General features: G+C 41.6%; 1 protein-coding gene across 1 annotated transcript in view; it reads right to left on the bottom strand.

The window, feature by feature from the left end:
- Positions 1-16,114, bottom strand: part of LOC146521751 (ADAMTS-like protein 1) — a 108,260-nt gene that overhangs the window by 43,354 nt on the left and 48,792 nt on the right. The gene's annotated exons all lie outside the window — the stretch shown is intronic.

Raw genomic sequence — 16,114 nt, 5'->3', positions numbered from 1 at the left:
ATCAAGTTGATCCCCCGTGTTTCAAAATGGAGACCATATTGCCGTATCATCTGGATAATATAGCTGCTGCTCAGAACAGTTTACACATGTTTTCTGAACATATACTTCCTTTTGTTGAAATCAATTAAAAAAAACACTTCAATTTAGGGTGTGTGTCCACTGACAGCTGTTTTTGCTCTGGCAGTGTCTACTTTCTACACAAATACAATGTGCAGTGTTAACAGTGCTCACTGAGCATTGCAAAAACACCCTTAGCGCACAGATTTTTTCCTGCTATGCTCACAGTGCTCTCACTTGCAAACAGTTCAGTTGGAACGGCAATGCGTTTCTCTGTGTCACGGCTCTCTCACCACCCAATCAATATCTAAAGGTGATAGGACTAATGACGTGAGTAACGACGGCGGAAAAGTTGTTCCTGCCCGTCACTAACAAGCCAGTTATTTATGATCTAAGAGGTTGCTGTCTGTAATAAAGCAACAACAAAAGCTGGAGAGAAGCGCTTGGACTGAGTTCTTTGCAACTACAGTTACTTTTAATAAGAAGACACTAAAGATTCAACATGTGAACTTTTTGAATCAACATCTTAATGCTGTGATTTTACATCCTGATGTTTTCACAGTTCTTAAACACCAACATTGGTTTTGACCATAGCAAGTAGCCGACAATGCCTCCGTGCACCACCTTTCTCACAACTACAAACAGATAAACTTAGCATCTCGTAGAATGGGAGGCAGAGCCTTAAACTATCAGATCCCCTTTTTCCGGAAACAGCTCCCAGTTTAGATTCAGGAGACAGACATCCTCTTTCCTTTAAAGTTTAGACTTAAAACTTTCTTTTTTGATAAAGCATATAGTTAAGGCTGGATCAGGTCACCCTAAATCAGGGGTCTCGAACTCCAGGCCTCGAGGGCCGCTGTCCTGCAAGTTTTAGATGTGTCCTTGATCCAACACAGCTGATTTAAATGGCTAAGTTACCTCCTCAACGGCTGTATCCCAATTCAGGGTCTGCAGCCTTAAAGGCCGCATTTTAAGGCCGATTACGTCACAGCGACGCGACGAAGGCTGTCCCAATTCGAAGGCTGCTCGAAATGCGGCCCTCAAATGCGTCCTTCATTTCCCTGAATTTTAAGGACGTGGCGGTGTAGACTTCGTGGCCCAACATATCCCAGAATGCATAGCGCGGCGGTGGGTGTGGATAATTTTGCCGAAAAAAAAACAGTGGATGAGGGGCGCCCGAAGAGTACACTTTAAGTAAGTACTGAATATTATGTCACTTATTTATGTGCAAATGTTTAATAATGAAGAACGAAGAATTAAAACATTACTGTTGGCCACATGTCAGCAAAGTTATGTGACATTAGTGACGTTTGTACTAACTTAAAGCCTTTACTTTAAAATATATGCCGTTCAATAGCTGAGCTTAATTAGAGAATGATCAAAGCCCATGTAGAAACAAACAAACAAATGAACAAAAGATTTTCTCCTTCCTTTCTGTCAAACAAAGCTGTACGAAACGTTTCCAGCTGTTAGTATCATGGTTGCTAGGCAACCTGGGCAGCGCGACGGAGGCTAGACCGTCCCATTTCACAAGCCTCACACTTCCGGCCTTAGCGGTCTTTGAGTACGCAGCCCTTGTGGACCGTTGAGGCTGCGTACTTTAAGGCTGCAGACCCTGAATTGGGATACAGCCAACATGTCTTGAAGTTCTCCAGATGGTGGTGGTAATGAACTAATCATTTGATTCAGGTGTGTTGACCCAGGGTGAGATCTAAAACCTGCAGGACACCGGCCTTCGAGGGTCATGTTCTTTTTTTGCTCTTCCCCATTACATCAGTGTAATTTGTGCCAGCTGTGTTTCCCAGGTGTTTCCTCTTCGCCCTGTTTCCCTCTTCTTTTTACTGTCCGTGCCTTCCTATGCTCGTCATCGCAATCACCCTCATTCCCCGCTGTGTGTTCTGCCTACCCGCCTGTTTAGTTACATGTATCTTCCAAGTTTAGTTAGTGTTGTAGTTTCTGATGTTCAGCAATAAAGCGGCCTTTTGAGTTTACCGTTTGTGTTTGAGTCTGCGCTTGGGTCCTCTCCTGCCTGCTTCACAGGGCCAGCGCATGACCGAATCTCTTACACAACCTGTCTTTGTCTTGTCTCCCTCCCCTTACCCCCAACCAGTAGCAGCAGATGGTTGCCCCTCCCTGAGCCTGGTTCCACTGGAGGTTTCTTCCTGTTAAAAGGGAGTTTTTTCTTCCCGCTGTCGTCAGGTGTATTTTAAATGCAAAATGGACAGCTGGAATGAGGTTGTGACCGCACAGCAATGCAATCTCTATTCTATTCTAGCACAGACAAGATGACAGGCATCCATGTTTTTTAAATATAAGAAATTTCATACATCACCTACCCTTCAAATTTATGCAAAAAAACCCCTATGGAGGGTACAGTTTTGGTGTTACGGTCAGTTCGATTAGCAGGAGAAAAGCTGGTGGACCTGCTGTGAGCTCATTTGTTCTATTAAATATTAATATACAAACAATTTTTCAAACAAACTACCCTTAGAAAGAAAGAGCTGACCCTTATTATCCATCAGTGCCTTGTGAGTCAGTAACACAAGTTTTTTTATTTACCACTGCGAGACATTTGAAAGAATGTCCAGAGTGGATTCAAAAGTAAGAACCGGTTTTCTTGTGTTGTTTAAAAGGCTGTCTGGGAAAACTTACATTATAATAAAAATATATTGCAGCTGTTTGCAGGAGTCATTTCAAGTAATAAAAACTGTGAAATCCTAGTTTTTTGGCTGTAATAGCCTCCTTGTGGAATGCAAAACTGTAAATATGACATGCATGATCATGTCAGGGTCCATATCAGTTTCTAAAAGCACACATCAAACAGAAAACCTATACGACCCTACTCCTACCCCACGAATAGCTAATCTCAGTAGAAAAGTACACAGAACAAACACTGACTAATTACTGACACCATGAGAGTCGATAGAGAGCAATCCACCGAAGCGCAGACATGCAACAGGCTTCCTAGTTAAAACTGCAAAATGAGACAAAACAGTTGACCAACCGTTTTCTGAGCACTGACAGCAAGGAGCAACCCCAGATAAAAAAGACCCCTGGTTTGTCTCAGCAGCTTATTATTCATGAAGTGTGAGTGTGGAGTTTTTAAACTCAAAGCAAGCTGAAGCTTTTCAAATCACAAAGTATGTCTCTGATGTGCTATATACTCTTCGCACAGCTCCGGTTTCAGTTTTTAACCCTAAAATTAAGTCACGGCAGTAACATATGTTTTCCATTTTCTGAGATGTATTGCATGTTGTCTTTGGCTCTAGGACGATCAGAGAAAGTGATAGTAATACGATAAAGGTGGTCAAAGGAGGCTTAAACCTTTGGAGCGTCCTCTGAAATCTGACGTTTTTCGCTCCGTTAAATAATGATGCAATTACACGGAAAGCGAAGGGGCGTGCGCTCTTCAGTTCCTTGTTCTGACCTGTGTCTGACCTATAAATATGGAAACGATTAAAGTAGGAAAAAAACGGACGACACCTCGAGCACACTGTGTTGCACAACTGGAGTTGGAGATTCACTGAATATTTTATATTCACACAATTAGGTTTTCATCAAAACAGTTCTCAAGCAATTGCTCACTCTCTGATGACGGCTGTTGGCGTCGGTTTTTGTTTAAATGTGTCCTAGCCAGTTTCAAATCTGAGAAAAGCTATTCAGCCGCACTTTCCTTTCTACTGTGTGTGAAGCTGTGAAGGTTTTCATATCGCTGCCTGTGTGATGGAGTTATGGGGAGGTGATAACACGGGATTTATGTTGCTCTGAAGGCTGATAGTGCAGTCTTCACATTTCTATCTTAAATATGGGCTCAGATAAGATGACTTCAAGTTTGTATGATGATGCTTAGAAGTGAGTTCAGAACCTGTGGATTTTTATAGCTGCACAGCTATGAAGAAATCAACCGAATGCTAAAAACAAAACAAGAAAAAAGATTTCTAGTTAAATCTCAGTGAGGATACAGGTACATAAAGTAATCACTAAAAGCCTTTTTTTACTGTATTTGCGTGTTTTATATATTAATTTTGTTTTCTTTGTTCTATAAACCTACTTTAAGGAGTTTGTAGTGCAGCAAAAACAAATGCAAATTGCAGGATAGTATATAGATTTCTTTCCAGTTTAAATTCAAATTCTATTTTATCTATATAGCAACAAATCACAGCAATAGTTGCCTCAATGCACTTAATATTGTAAGGTAAAAATGTATGACAACAGAGAAAAACCCAACAATCAAAAGAATAGTTTCTAGGTAATTTTGGACTAATAAGTCAAGGTGACCTTGAAAAGCTGATGTCTGACCTTAAGGTCAAGGTCACCAGGGTTTTTACTTATTAAAGGTTTTTAATAGATGCACCTATAGCTCATTGTCTATAACTTCTTCTTCCAGCTGAAAACCTGGTTTTAATAAACAGTCTGAGAACAAAAAATGAACAAACAAAATAAAGCACATTTTCAATATATTTCTTTTTAGTGGTTGTTTAAGTATATTAGCTTTATCTATAGTTACTGTATCAAACACATACATTTTGTCATGACCCTGTGCCTTCTCAGCTGACTCTGTATGGTTACAAGTGTTTCTGTTGTGTTGCGTCTCTCTCTCTCCTCCCGCACACTGCACTCTACCGGGGCGTAGTCATGACAACTCCAGCCCCTGGCTCAGACACCTGCAAGCAATTGTCTCATCACCACGCTCACTTCTTAAGGCGGATGATCTGATATCGTCGTGTTGGTGTTGTTCCCAGATCATCATGAAAATGTTGTTCCAGGTTCAACATTGCAAGTGACCAATCACATTATTGTGACGTTATTCTTTTGCGCACCAACCCATTCGTGCATTTATGAAATTCCAATGTTGCAAGGACAATATCAATTCTGCTTAGCGTTTATTAAAGGGTTAGGGTCAGGGTCAGGGTTAGGCGGCGGACAAAGGCGGTTTCTCGCAGCTTAAGTACAGTTTTTTGTTTTACGCCGGTTTTTCCCGAAGTCGCAAAAGTATGACATCACAACATTCTGATTGGTCACTTGCAATGTTGATCCTGGAACAACCTTTAGTATGATGATCTGGGAACAACACCAACACGAGGATATCAGATCGTGCTCTTAAGGCGGCAGCCGAGAATGCTTCTTCGCTGGATTATTGTGTAACACTCATCAGTGTCATTGCAAGTCTGAGCTTTTCCACGAGTTTCTTTCGTGCCACAATTTACCTGTTCTTCCTCCCTGTGCCAGATTTCACGTCAGCCTGAGGACCGCTGTTTGGTGAGCTAAAGCCGGAGTCCGAGCTAACCTGAGCATCAGCGAAGGATTGTGTATATAGCCCCGTGTGTCCCTCCCCGTGCCTGTGTTCCCCGGAGACCCTCTTCCCGTACCCCTTCACCTGTATATATCTGCACCTGGTGTCTGTGTGTAAATAAATTGTGAAACTTTAGAGACGGTCTGCCTCTGAGTCTCTCCTGAGCCTGACACATTTTCACATGTCCAAAAAACACCTGAGATATAACTTCCTTATTTTTAAACACTTGTGCTCCTTTTACAAGCTCAGAATCATATTATCCACAGTGTGACATCTCTTATGTAATATACTCCTCTCTCCAGAACTTGTCATGGTGCCGGGAGTGCTGACAGCTCTTTCAAGCAGTCAAACTTTAAAACATCAACTGGGCTTTGTCTTGTAGCACCCACATTCACAAAGAGGAAACTATCCATCAGCCTGCCACAGATCTGCATTCAAGCGTTCCTCACCCATATGCCTGTGCAATTCCCCGAGAAACACAGAGGACGCAACAGTAACGCCAAAAAAGGCATTGTGGTTGTTTCTCTCTGATATTGCTCAGTTAGATTTTTGAAGTGAGATGAATCTATCCAAAACTGAGTCTTTCATTAAGCTGACTTCAGCCTGTTAAAATATGAACAGGAAAGACAAAGTTAAAGACATCCTACTAAAGAAAAAGGAAACGTGAGTCAACCGAGACTTGAACACTTCCATCCCGTTTTTATTTTTTCTCTTGTAGCCTCACTGCTTTACAAACTCTCACGCCATCTAGTCTTCTCTTTCCATCCCTCTTACATAAAGTGTGCTGTACTGCATTTCAGGTCAGCCTGTCTAAACCCACAGTCACAGTAATCGTATCATTTTACTGGTGGTGTGCCTTATACAGGCCAGTGTGATCAATCTACTACTTAAAGGCAAGCCACTTTTATTAGTATCACATAACGAAGCCGTCTTCCCAAAGAGACTAACAGTATTAGCTGTCTCAGCCTTTAAAACGTAAGCTTACAGATCACACCTCTTAAGCACTGTGTTATCTATTGGCAAATTTTCTACCCCTAGCCAAAAGACAAGTAGCTTTAGTGTTACATTTTCTCTTTTGTTTAGGTAGATTAGCTGTTAATGAGCGTCTTTTAAAATGAATTTTTCCAAAGAAATGACAGAAAATGTACAATCCAACTGCTAAATTTACATTATGTGCAGCTGTACACTGCAATAATTATGTGTTGTTGGCACATCTGGACTTGTCTCAAGGCACATCAGTGCAAATCATGGAACTAGAGAGTTTCTTACCAAGTCGGCTAAAACAACTTAAAACATGATTATTAAATACTAGAGGTGGGAATCACCATACATCCCACGATACGATATTATCACAATACTTAACGCACGATACGATATTATTGCAATTTTTTAAAATATTTTGCGATATTCAGATTCTGTATATAAAGGTAAACTTTAGCAATATTCATTTTATCTAATATCAAAGTCTCACACTCAGTCTTTCTCTCATTTCAGTTTTATTGTTGACAAACTGTTTGTATTACAGTCTAGTCCAACTTAACTGAATGCAACCATCTGGTACAATTATAGCTATTCTGAACTATGCAATTTATGAAAACTATGCAGCCCCTTCAGCAACTGAAGAATTTGAAAGTAAATTAAAACAAAATATAATTTTACATTAAATAAAAAAGTTTTAAACTTAATTAAAATAAAACATGTCTTAAATTAAAATAAGTAAACTGTCATGTTTATTGCTGCCAAAAAAAAAAAAAGTTAAACACATTTGGACAGTGAAGGAATGTCAGGATTCTTGCTCAGAAAAAGGATCAACATGCTCTGAAGTCAGAGTCCACAAAAACTTTTTTTGTAACAAAATATCGATTTCTGCCGTCCCTGTATCGATACATTATTAGCAAACAAAATATCACGATACTACACAGTATCGATTTTTTCCCCCACCCCTATTAAATACTATCTACTACTGTTAGTACAGTTTCATGTGGTACACTATATGCACTCTATACTTGTATTATGTAAATTCTGATAGGCTGGTGTTGTCTGCAATTGAACACCACAAGTTATGATCTTTCCAGATTACATTTAGAATTTTACAATACACTAGTTTTTGCATTTCATGGATATTTCCAACTCACTGTGCCTCTCCTACATGTAACTGTACACCTTTCAACAGTGAAGACTACAATTTAACCTGCACAAACACTAAACAGCAGCAGCTAACTAGAGGTGTTGGCCAGATGAGTCCAAATGTTGGTAGTATCCATACCAATGCAGTTAGTGGTATCGGACGGACACTAGTGTAATAGCATCAATAATGTGTTTCTACACTGTTAAAAACTCAAAATCTTACAAAGTATATTTGTCTAATTTCTAGTCAAAAATATCTCATCACACTTAAAATAAGACACCATAACCTACAGCTTATTTCAAACAAGTGTACTAAGTAAAAAAATCTGGAACAAGTGAAAATTCTCCAGATCCAAGATGCGGTGTCTTAAAACGAGTTCATATATCTCACTGAAATGTTACTCTGTAGCCGGGTCAATAAGCCAACATACTGAATGTATGTTGGCTTATTGAATTGTGTTAAATGAATTACTCTTCTGGAAATGAAAAAAATAGTTGATTTAACACTTTCTGACATTTCTGAACCTTCTATGTTAACTGTCACATCTATTTTATTTATAGCCTAAAGCACATTGAAATAACAGACAGTGACTAGAGATGGGTATCGTTTAGGTTTTATCCGACACCGGTGCCAAACCGGTACTTTTGAAACGGTGCCGGTGCTTAAACGGTGCTCGAACCGGTGCTTAAAGAATGGAGAACACAAGCTTTGTCCAAAAACTTCTCATGTTCAGCTGTTTTTTTGTAAAAAGATAACAATGTTAGCCTTTTCTGCAGCTATAGGGCATACATGGTATCACTCTTGGCTGGAAGCAGTGCTTAAACAATGGAAAAAACACAAATTTGTCCAAAAACCTCATGTTTAACTGTTTCCCACTTTTTCTTTGGTCATTTTAGCCTTTTTGGCCAGGGTGAAGGGAGTATCTGCCATCAAACAAGAAGGCAGCCGCATGTAGCTATGATGGTGTTTGCTAGTTCAGCTTACATGCATTAATTTAATAACGTGGTTAGCCTACTCAACGTAAATTAAACACGAACAACATTAAGCTACTCACGCAGAGAAGAACGGCTGCTGCTGCCATCATCATCCTCATCATTTCTGCTACACTGGCAGGGCTAGGGGCCAGGACTCTACTCTTCAGCTTTTTGGGGGATGTTGCTAACTCTGGGTCCGATAACAGGCACCACACCTGCAGTAGATGCGCTCGGTGTGAGGTCTCGCAGCAAGCTATCAAATACGGCGCATTTCTCGGCTTTTAAAAAAAGACGCTATGCGTCGCCAGGTGTTTCATCGGATTTCAGGTGTTACCTCCTTTGACAGTATCACAGTATCACCTTAAAGCACTTGTTGCAGGCTGCTGAGTTTGCATCTTTTGCTGTGAAGTACAGCAAGACTTTTGACCGCTTCACCTTGGGCATTTTAATCTGTAGCTCTGCTCTAAAAGAACGTACGTACCTGGACCCGCCTACTATCCCCGGAAACGTAAAATGATTGGCTACAATTCGAAGTGTATCACATCTCAGGAAAAAAAAGCACCGAAATAAAGCACCGAAATGTGCGCTGCTTTTCGGTCTGGTTACTACCGTTTATGTCAGAACCGGTGCCATGACCGGTAACCATCCCTAACAGTGACTGAAAGTGTTTTACAGACAGGCACATAAACATTCCAGGTCTCAAAAAAACCTCTAAACACATAAGAGGCCGAAAGGTGGATTTTGTTGTGTTAATGAATTATTGTGAAAATTAAAAGTGATTTAGTGGCCAGTAAAATGCATTCAAAGTTTGGCACTGGTTTAGCTCAGTGGGTTAGCAGGCGACTGTGTGCTGTATAGCATACAAGAGAGTAGGTAGGCCTGGGTTTGAGTCTGACCTGTGGCCCTTTGCTGCATGTCTTCCTCGCTCTCTCCCTGCTTTCCTGTCTATCTACATTACCTCTATCCAAAATAACCTTTTAAAAAGTGTGTTCAGTATTTGCAAATTGATAATATTAATCTCATAAGTCATGGCACACCCTACATAAGCTGCCTTTTATTTGCTTGATATCAGATCGATACAAAACTTTATCTAATATCGTACAGCACTAGCATTGGGACCATTAAAAGTGTTAACAATGTATTCTCCTACTGCCTTAAAACTGCACAGCAATGCAAGTTAAACTTTTTGACCATTTTAAGTCCACTATTAGAGTACTCGAAATGGTCAAAAAGGTTGGAAGTCCATTCGATGATTCAAGACACAGCTTGTATCTGCCACCCTCCAGTAGTAAAAAATGTGAAATCAAATAAACCAATCAACTACAGTGCAATTTGATTACATGACGATCATACACAGTATATAAAAAAGAGGTAAAAATGTTTTCCAGGTCTTGAAAACTGGGAGTAATGATTGCACAAGGAAACGTCAAATTATCTCTGCTATGGAGTTACATGTTTAATAATAGGTTGCTGCTAGCCTTGGAAGCCTGCATCTCTGTATTTGAGGGTATTGCGGGTAACGTGCTTGTGTATGCAAGAGTGAGAGTGAAGGAGAATAAGGGGAAAAAATGTGAAAGAGATGAAAAAATGAGCGTCTACATGTATGTGTGCGCGCCGTTAGTGTTTGCTTTGCAAGCAATAATTCATATCATGCAACGCAATTTGACAAAAGACAGTTTATGTGGCAAAACATCCACCTTAGGCTATGTTTCTTTATATTACTGGATATTAAATCAAGTTTCTCTCGCACAGCTTACACAACAAAGCCAGAAACCGCACACTAATGAGAAGAAACTTTGTGTATCTTCCTTTAAGGTTAGCGTCAAGTCGAAGCTTGCCCAAGAGATGGGGAGTAAACATTTGGATGCATGATGGAAGAGTTATCGCAGAAAAATAGCTGCAATAAATCAATTCACCCATATGCCATCCTGCTGTCACATAAAAACCCTTATACCATGTTTTTAAGAAGCCTTTAGGCTCACAGCTGTCTAAGTATGCTTCTGTAGTGAACTAACTACTGAAGTTGGTTATAGGCAGTGTTGGGAAGGTTACTTGTAAAATGTAACCTTCCCATTACATTACAGAATACAGAATACATGCCCTAAAATGTATTCTGTAACGTATTCCGTTACGTTACTCAATGAGAGTAATGTATTCTGAATACTTTGGATTACTTAATATATTATCATGCTGTTTACAACTACGTGAATGTACTATTGCTGTGTGATTTATTACTGTTACTGAAGGTCCGCGGCTCCGAACTGTAGTAAAGGGACCTCTGACTAATACGGGTTCTGTGTCGGGCTCGTAGCCGGAAAAATAGCTTTACTTTGTTGTCTGGGTCAACTCTGCTTGCGAGAGACAGAGAGAGGCGTTGAAAGGCTGCTCCAACGGAACTTATTGTTTAGGTGGAAAACACGAACAAAGCGTACAGTCGAGTTTTAATAGCTTACTTACAACTGGGCTTGTCAGGCACTCTTCTTGGCTGCAGTGGTTATTATTATATTTACATGCTTCCAGCTCCCGTTTTTGCTCGATGACAGCTCGTACTTTTCCTTTTTCTCCCTCCCTCGCTCACAGACACATAACGTGTATGGCAGTCCATTCTCCCTGCAGCACGGACTGCGCTGCCTATGATGCTACATTCTTTAGAGCTATACCTGTAGCATTCTGCCTATTAGCTTAGCACAACAACAAGAAGGCGCTCTCTCACCCAGGAAACACGCAGAGCGAGAGCGTCGCCCTGTAACCATGGCAACCACAACGCTGCCGCCTGGAACAACAGAACGTAGCTGTCAAACAAAACCCAAACAGTCCTGACCCGCCACAATATGAAACAGGGAAGTACCGCCGTGTAATCCATTTATTTCAACAAAGTAACTGTATTCTAAATACCACCTTTTTAAACGGTAACTGTAACGGAATACAGTTACTCATATTTTGTATTTTAAATACGTAACGGCGGTACATGTATACCGTTACTCCCCAACACTGGTTATAGGTAGCAGCTCTGGCAGTAACAGTGAACAGCACCAGAGGAGAGATGAAAGATTTTACTTTGCTTTACCTTTACTGCAGCCTGCATACTAGATCATCTTTGGGCTATGCATGAATTACAGCATGGTTTCTGATATAATTGCATGAAATTCTTATTCTAAGTAGTGCAGTCTATGGATGTGTGTTAACACAGTGCCATGAAGTAATGAGCAGTAATTGTTTCTGCCCATCAATGTGGGAAGGGCCATGAGGCTATTTTAAAAAATTAGACAGTGAGAGAGGTTACTGACAACTTGAAAACATTCAAGACCATTGTGAACATTCCCGAAATTTCCTCCAAGATCAGACAATGCAATGCTTAGAGAAACTGCAAAAAAATTATACCAAAGTACTGCGAGGCCATCTGTCTGACAGCTAAAGCTTGGCTCCAACAGGGAAATGATCACAATCACAGCAGCAAGTCTACAACAGAATGAAAAAAACAAACAAATCAAGGTGTTGCAACGGCCCAGTCAAAGTCCAGACTTCAGCCTGGCTGAAATACTGCGCTGGGATCTCGAGAGAGCTGTGCATAAATGAATGACCACAAGCCTCAATGAGCTCAATGTTGCAAAGATGAGTGGGCCAAGATTCCCCTGCAACTGTGACGGAAAACAATTATTACTAAAGGTGGTTCTATAAGCTATTTTTCACACATTTGATTTTACATGTTTTTGTTAAAAACTCAAACAAAATTTAGCTGTTTATCTGAGATTCAATTTTTTTTTTAACAATGTCCTGATACATAAATCCTTAGAATTGAAAGAGGACGTACATCTTCTTTGTTGCATGAGTTTGCGTGTTCTCCCCGTGTTTGCATGGGTTCCCTCCGGGTACTCATCTTCCTCTCACCATGCAAAGACATGCAGTTTGTGAGGATAGGTTAATTGATTAATCTAAATTGCCCATAGGTGTGAGTGCGAATGGTTGTCTGTCTCTGTGTATTAGCCCTGCAACAGACTGGCACACTTTCTAGGGTGTACCCCGCCTCTCGCCCTATGACACCTGGGATAGGCTCCAGCGCCCACCGTGACCCTGAAAAGGATAAGCGGAAGCGAATGGATGGATGGACCTGCTCACAAAAACAGCTGTTTTCACCTTCCAGTTTTTTTCTACCACTAAGATAACTGTCCTATAATTAAAAACCTAATAAGTATTTGTAATAAGTTTATAATTCATGATAAGGACAAAAACAGTGGTCAAAGAATAATAATCCTTTAACACGCTGGGACATTTTATTTGTATATCCATCCATCCATCTTCATCCGCTTTATCCGGGGCCGGGTCGCGGGGGCAGCAGCCTAAGCAAAGAGGCCCAGACCTCCCTCTCCCCAGCCACCTCCTCCAGCTCATCCGGGGGAACACCAAGGCGTTCCCAGGCCAGCCGAGAGATATAATCTCTCCAGCGTGTCCTGGGTCTGCCCCGGGGCCTCCTCCCGGTGGGACATGCCTGGAACACCTCACCCAGGAGGCGCCCAGGGGGCATCCTTGTCAGATGTCAGATTTGTATATCCAAAGTATAGAATTTCTAGAGTGGCATTTAACTCAGACATACAGAGACGACTCTGCTCTGATGTTATTTTCTACTTTTATTTCACAGTCAACTTTATTGCTGTACTGACTTTTCAGCCTGTTACGTGATCGATTTTGTAGCCGTCATAGCTCAAGAGCAGCATCTTGTGTCTCAGAGACAAAACTGCAAGTTTTTAAGCTCATCATCAAAACTCCTCGACAGGTTTTAAAAGAAACTTAGCGCAACGTGAAAGACCAAAATAATAAAACACTACATCCATTAATAGAAAACATCTAGAGAACAGCACACGGTCCGTTGAGCTCCCAATATCACTTTTAATTAGCAGCTCCCTCCCACACGTGTGCACGTACATACAAAGAGTCCACGGGTGATCCATGACGCACACTGATGAGACATGTCTGCATGTCTGGGGTGGTCTGAGCCCTCTCGACTGTGGCAGAGGTTTACATAAACCCCCAGCTTCTGGCAACAGACACAAAATGAGAGGGTGTTAAAGTAAATCTTCCCTCCCTCCCATAGAGCAAACACGCTCGTACATCACACACGTTTTAAATCATTAGCAGCAACTATAAACACTACAAACACTTTTTTCCCTCACTTTGCTGCCGTCATCAGATTCTTGCAGACAGGCGGCGAGGACACACAAAAACGATCCGAGAGCCAGTTAGTGGGGCCCGAGTTTGCGTGCCAGACGGGAGCTGCAGCCTCAGCTCATCTGGTGCGGCTCGGTCTGCTTGGTGTCTTTTGCCACGTGCCGTTGGGCAATTGAGGGCAAACAGCGCCAGCGCCTTAAAACCTCGCCCTCGTCCCCCTCCGCTTTCCATCCCTCCATCATCTATAGCATCGCACCGACGGAGCGGAGGAGAAGCTCATCCGCTGCGCTTCAACCCTATCATTATCCCAGTGAGGTCATTCAGAAAAACTGCTTGTGAGAAATACGCTCGTTTGCTTGTGGTTCGACCTGTAAAACCGAAAGCGCCACAAATCATAACCGAACAGCACAGAGCACGTTTTTAACATAGAGGAAACAAAAGTGCTGAATGCTGCAGGGGTCGAGAGGAAAGAGGATGCTTCCCCTTGTTCTTTATTTCTGGTTCAAGATTTTCTTTTCACTCCTAGGTGAGCGGAGATGAGCTCTTGCTTGCTTTCCGTCCAATATTAATGATTTCATCAGTGATCAAATGACTGATGGCTTTATATTGTTGTGCAGATTTTCACATTTGGCTCTGCAGCAACAAGAAGATTAATCTCATAAATCACACACTGACTTTTCCTCCCCCCCTCAGACACACGTGTAACAAGACAATGCAGACGTTTCATTGGGGGACAATGTAACACCAAACCAAACGGTTGTCTTTAGTCAACTAGCACCCTGGCTCTCAGCCTGAGGCCTCCAGGCAATGTTTTCATCACAAGACCTTCATCGTTCACTGTGGGGTCATAAATCTGGAAGCTTCAATACTCCACTGGGTCACCTTTCACTAAGATTTGGTTCGGGATTTAGAAAGGAAGAAAAAAGGGGGGTGAAAGGAATCCAGGAAATCTTCGTGTCTGTTGTGGGAAGGCTACAATTTGCCTCGAGCACCAGATGCTGCTCAGTATAAGAAGTACATTATCATTGTCACTTTTATTGTCCACAATCGCGTTGTACATGTACAGTACAATGACAATAAAGGGCTGTTCTATTATATTCTAGATATGGGTATTTTTTATATATGTGTGTGTCTGTGTTGTTTTATTTCTACTTCCAAAGGCATCTCAAATTCCTGTCATTTCTATAATGTCTGGTGAAAAAGAGCTTTAGCCAATGCCCCAAATTTTACTGGTTCTTTAAGGTGATCAGGATACAACAACAACACATACACACTGAAAATTGTGTTCTTTTAAAAATTAATCTAACTTACAATCTCACTGTTTATTGTGAAATGATCTGGGAGAAATCATCTGCTTCTGAATGTGAGCCAGAGCAGAGCGCTCATGATCGACTTCCTGAACGTAAAAAGAAGTCCAGTTGCCTCCAATTTAAGTGCTTAAGACTCAGATGCTATATAACCCGTGTCTGTCCTGGGACAGGATGTCCATGTACCATGGGCGTCCACATGTACAGCAGGCTGAACAGGAAAGCCGACACAGAGGATGTATACAAGAAGGGGATGAGCAGGCTCCATTTCCTAAGGAACATGTTCAACAAAATGAGTGCAGCGCACTTTACTGGGGTCTGCTGGGAAGGTAGCATCGTAGCAGCTGGAGACACCAACAGACGGGATAACCCGAGCAGGATGGCTGGCTCTGTGATTGGCTGCAAACTGGACACTTTTGAAGCTGTAGCGGAGAGAAGGTCACTGAACAAACTTGCCTATTCATCACGCTCGCCACCCTCTGCACCTCTTCCTGGACACGCTGAAGAGAGTTATTGCATGCGGTATGAAAGAGTTCCTGTAGCTGAATCAGTGTGTTAGAGAAGGAGGTCCGCTGCCACAAGGACAGATACAGGAAATCTTTCATACCACGGGCGATAACTCTCGACAGCGGCACACATCTGTCTCGCAGAGAATCATCTGTCAGCGTTTTATTTCAACCCTGCTCTCTCACATCGCACGACACACACTGACACTTTATTGCACTCCGCTGTTTATTGCACATATTACTAGCACATGCCCGTGATACCCTATTGTTCAGGTCCGCTCATGCTGTTGGTAAACTGATGCATTTAATCACACTGAGAAAAAAACAGAGGTGGAAGATGATGTTTAGAGAAATAAGTAGAAGCTAAATATGGGACCGATTGTACTTTTACGTGCAGGAAAATCTACGCGTGATTAAAGGACCCCATCAACCATCCACTCATCCCCCAGTCCTCCCCCAGAGTGAAAACTGGCATGCACGATCCTGTACTTTTTCAGTATCTTAACAGTCATCAGTATTTGTCCTAGTTTGATTTGTTTTGATGAGGTCTCTCTTAAAAAGAGGCCTAACCAGAGAACTATAAAAAATAAAGATGATGAGAGGACAGCTACACAAGTTGGAACAGATATCTCTAACTGTCATCTGACCCGTGCAATGGGAAGATAAATAAGATATCAGAGGTACAA

This window comes from Neolamprologus multifasciatus, chromosome 3 (assembly GCF_963576455.1).
Source record: "Neolamprologus multifasciatus chromosome 3, fNeoMul1.2, whole genome shotgun sequence".
Taxonomy (NCBI): Eukaryota; Metazoa; Chordata; class Actinopteri; order Cichliformes; family Cichlidae; genus Neolamprologus; species Neolamprologus multifasciatus.
The sequence above is the reverse complement of the archived record's forward strand: the minus strand, read 5'-3'. Positions and strand labels throughout refer to the sequence as shown.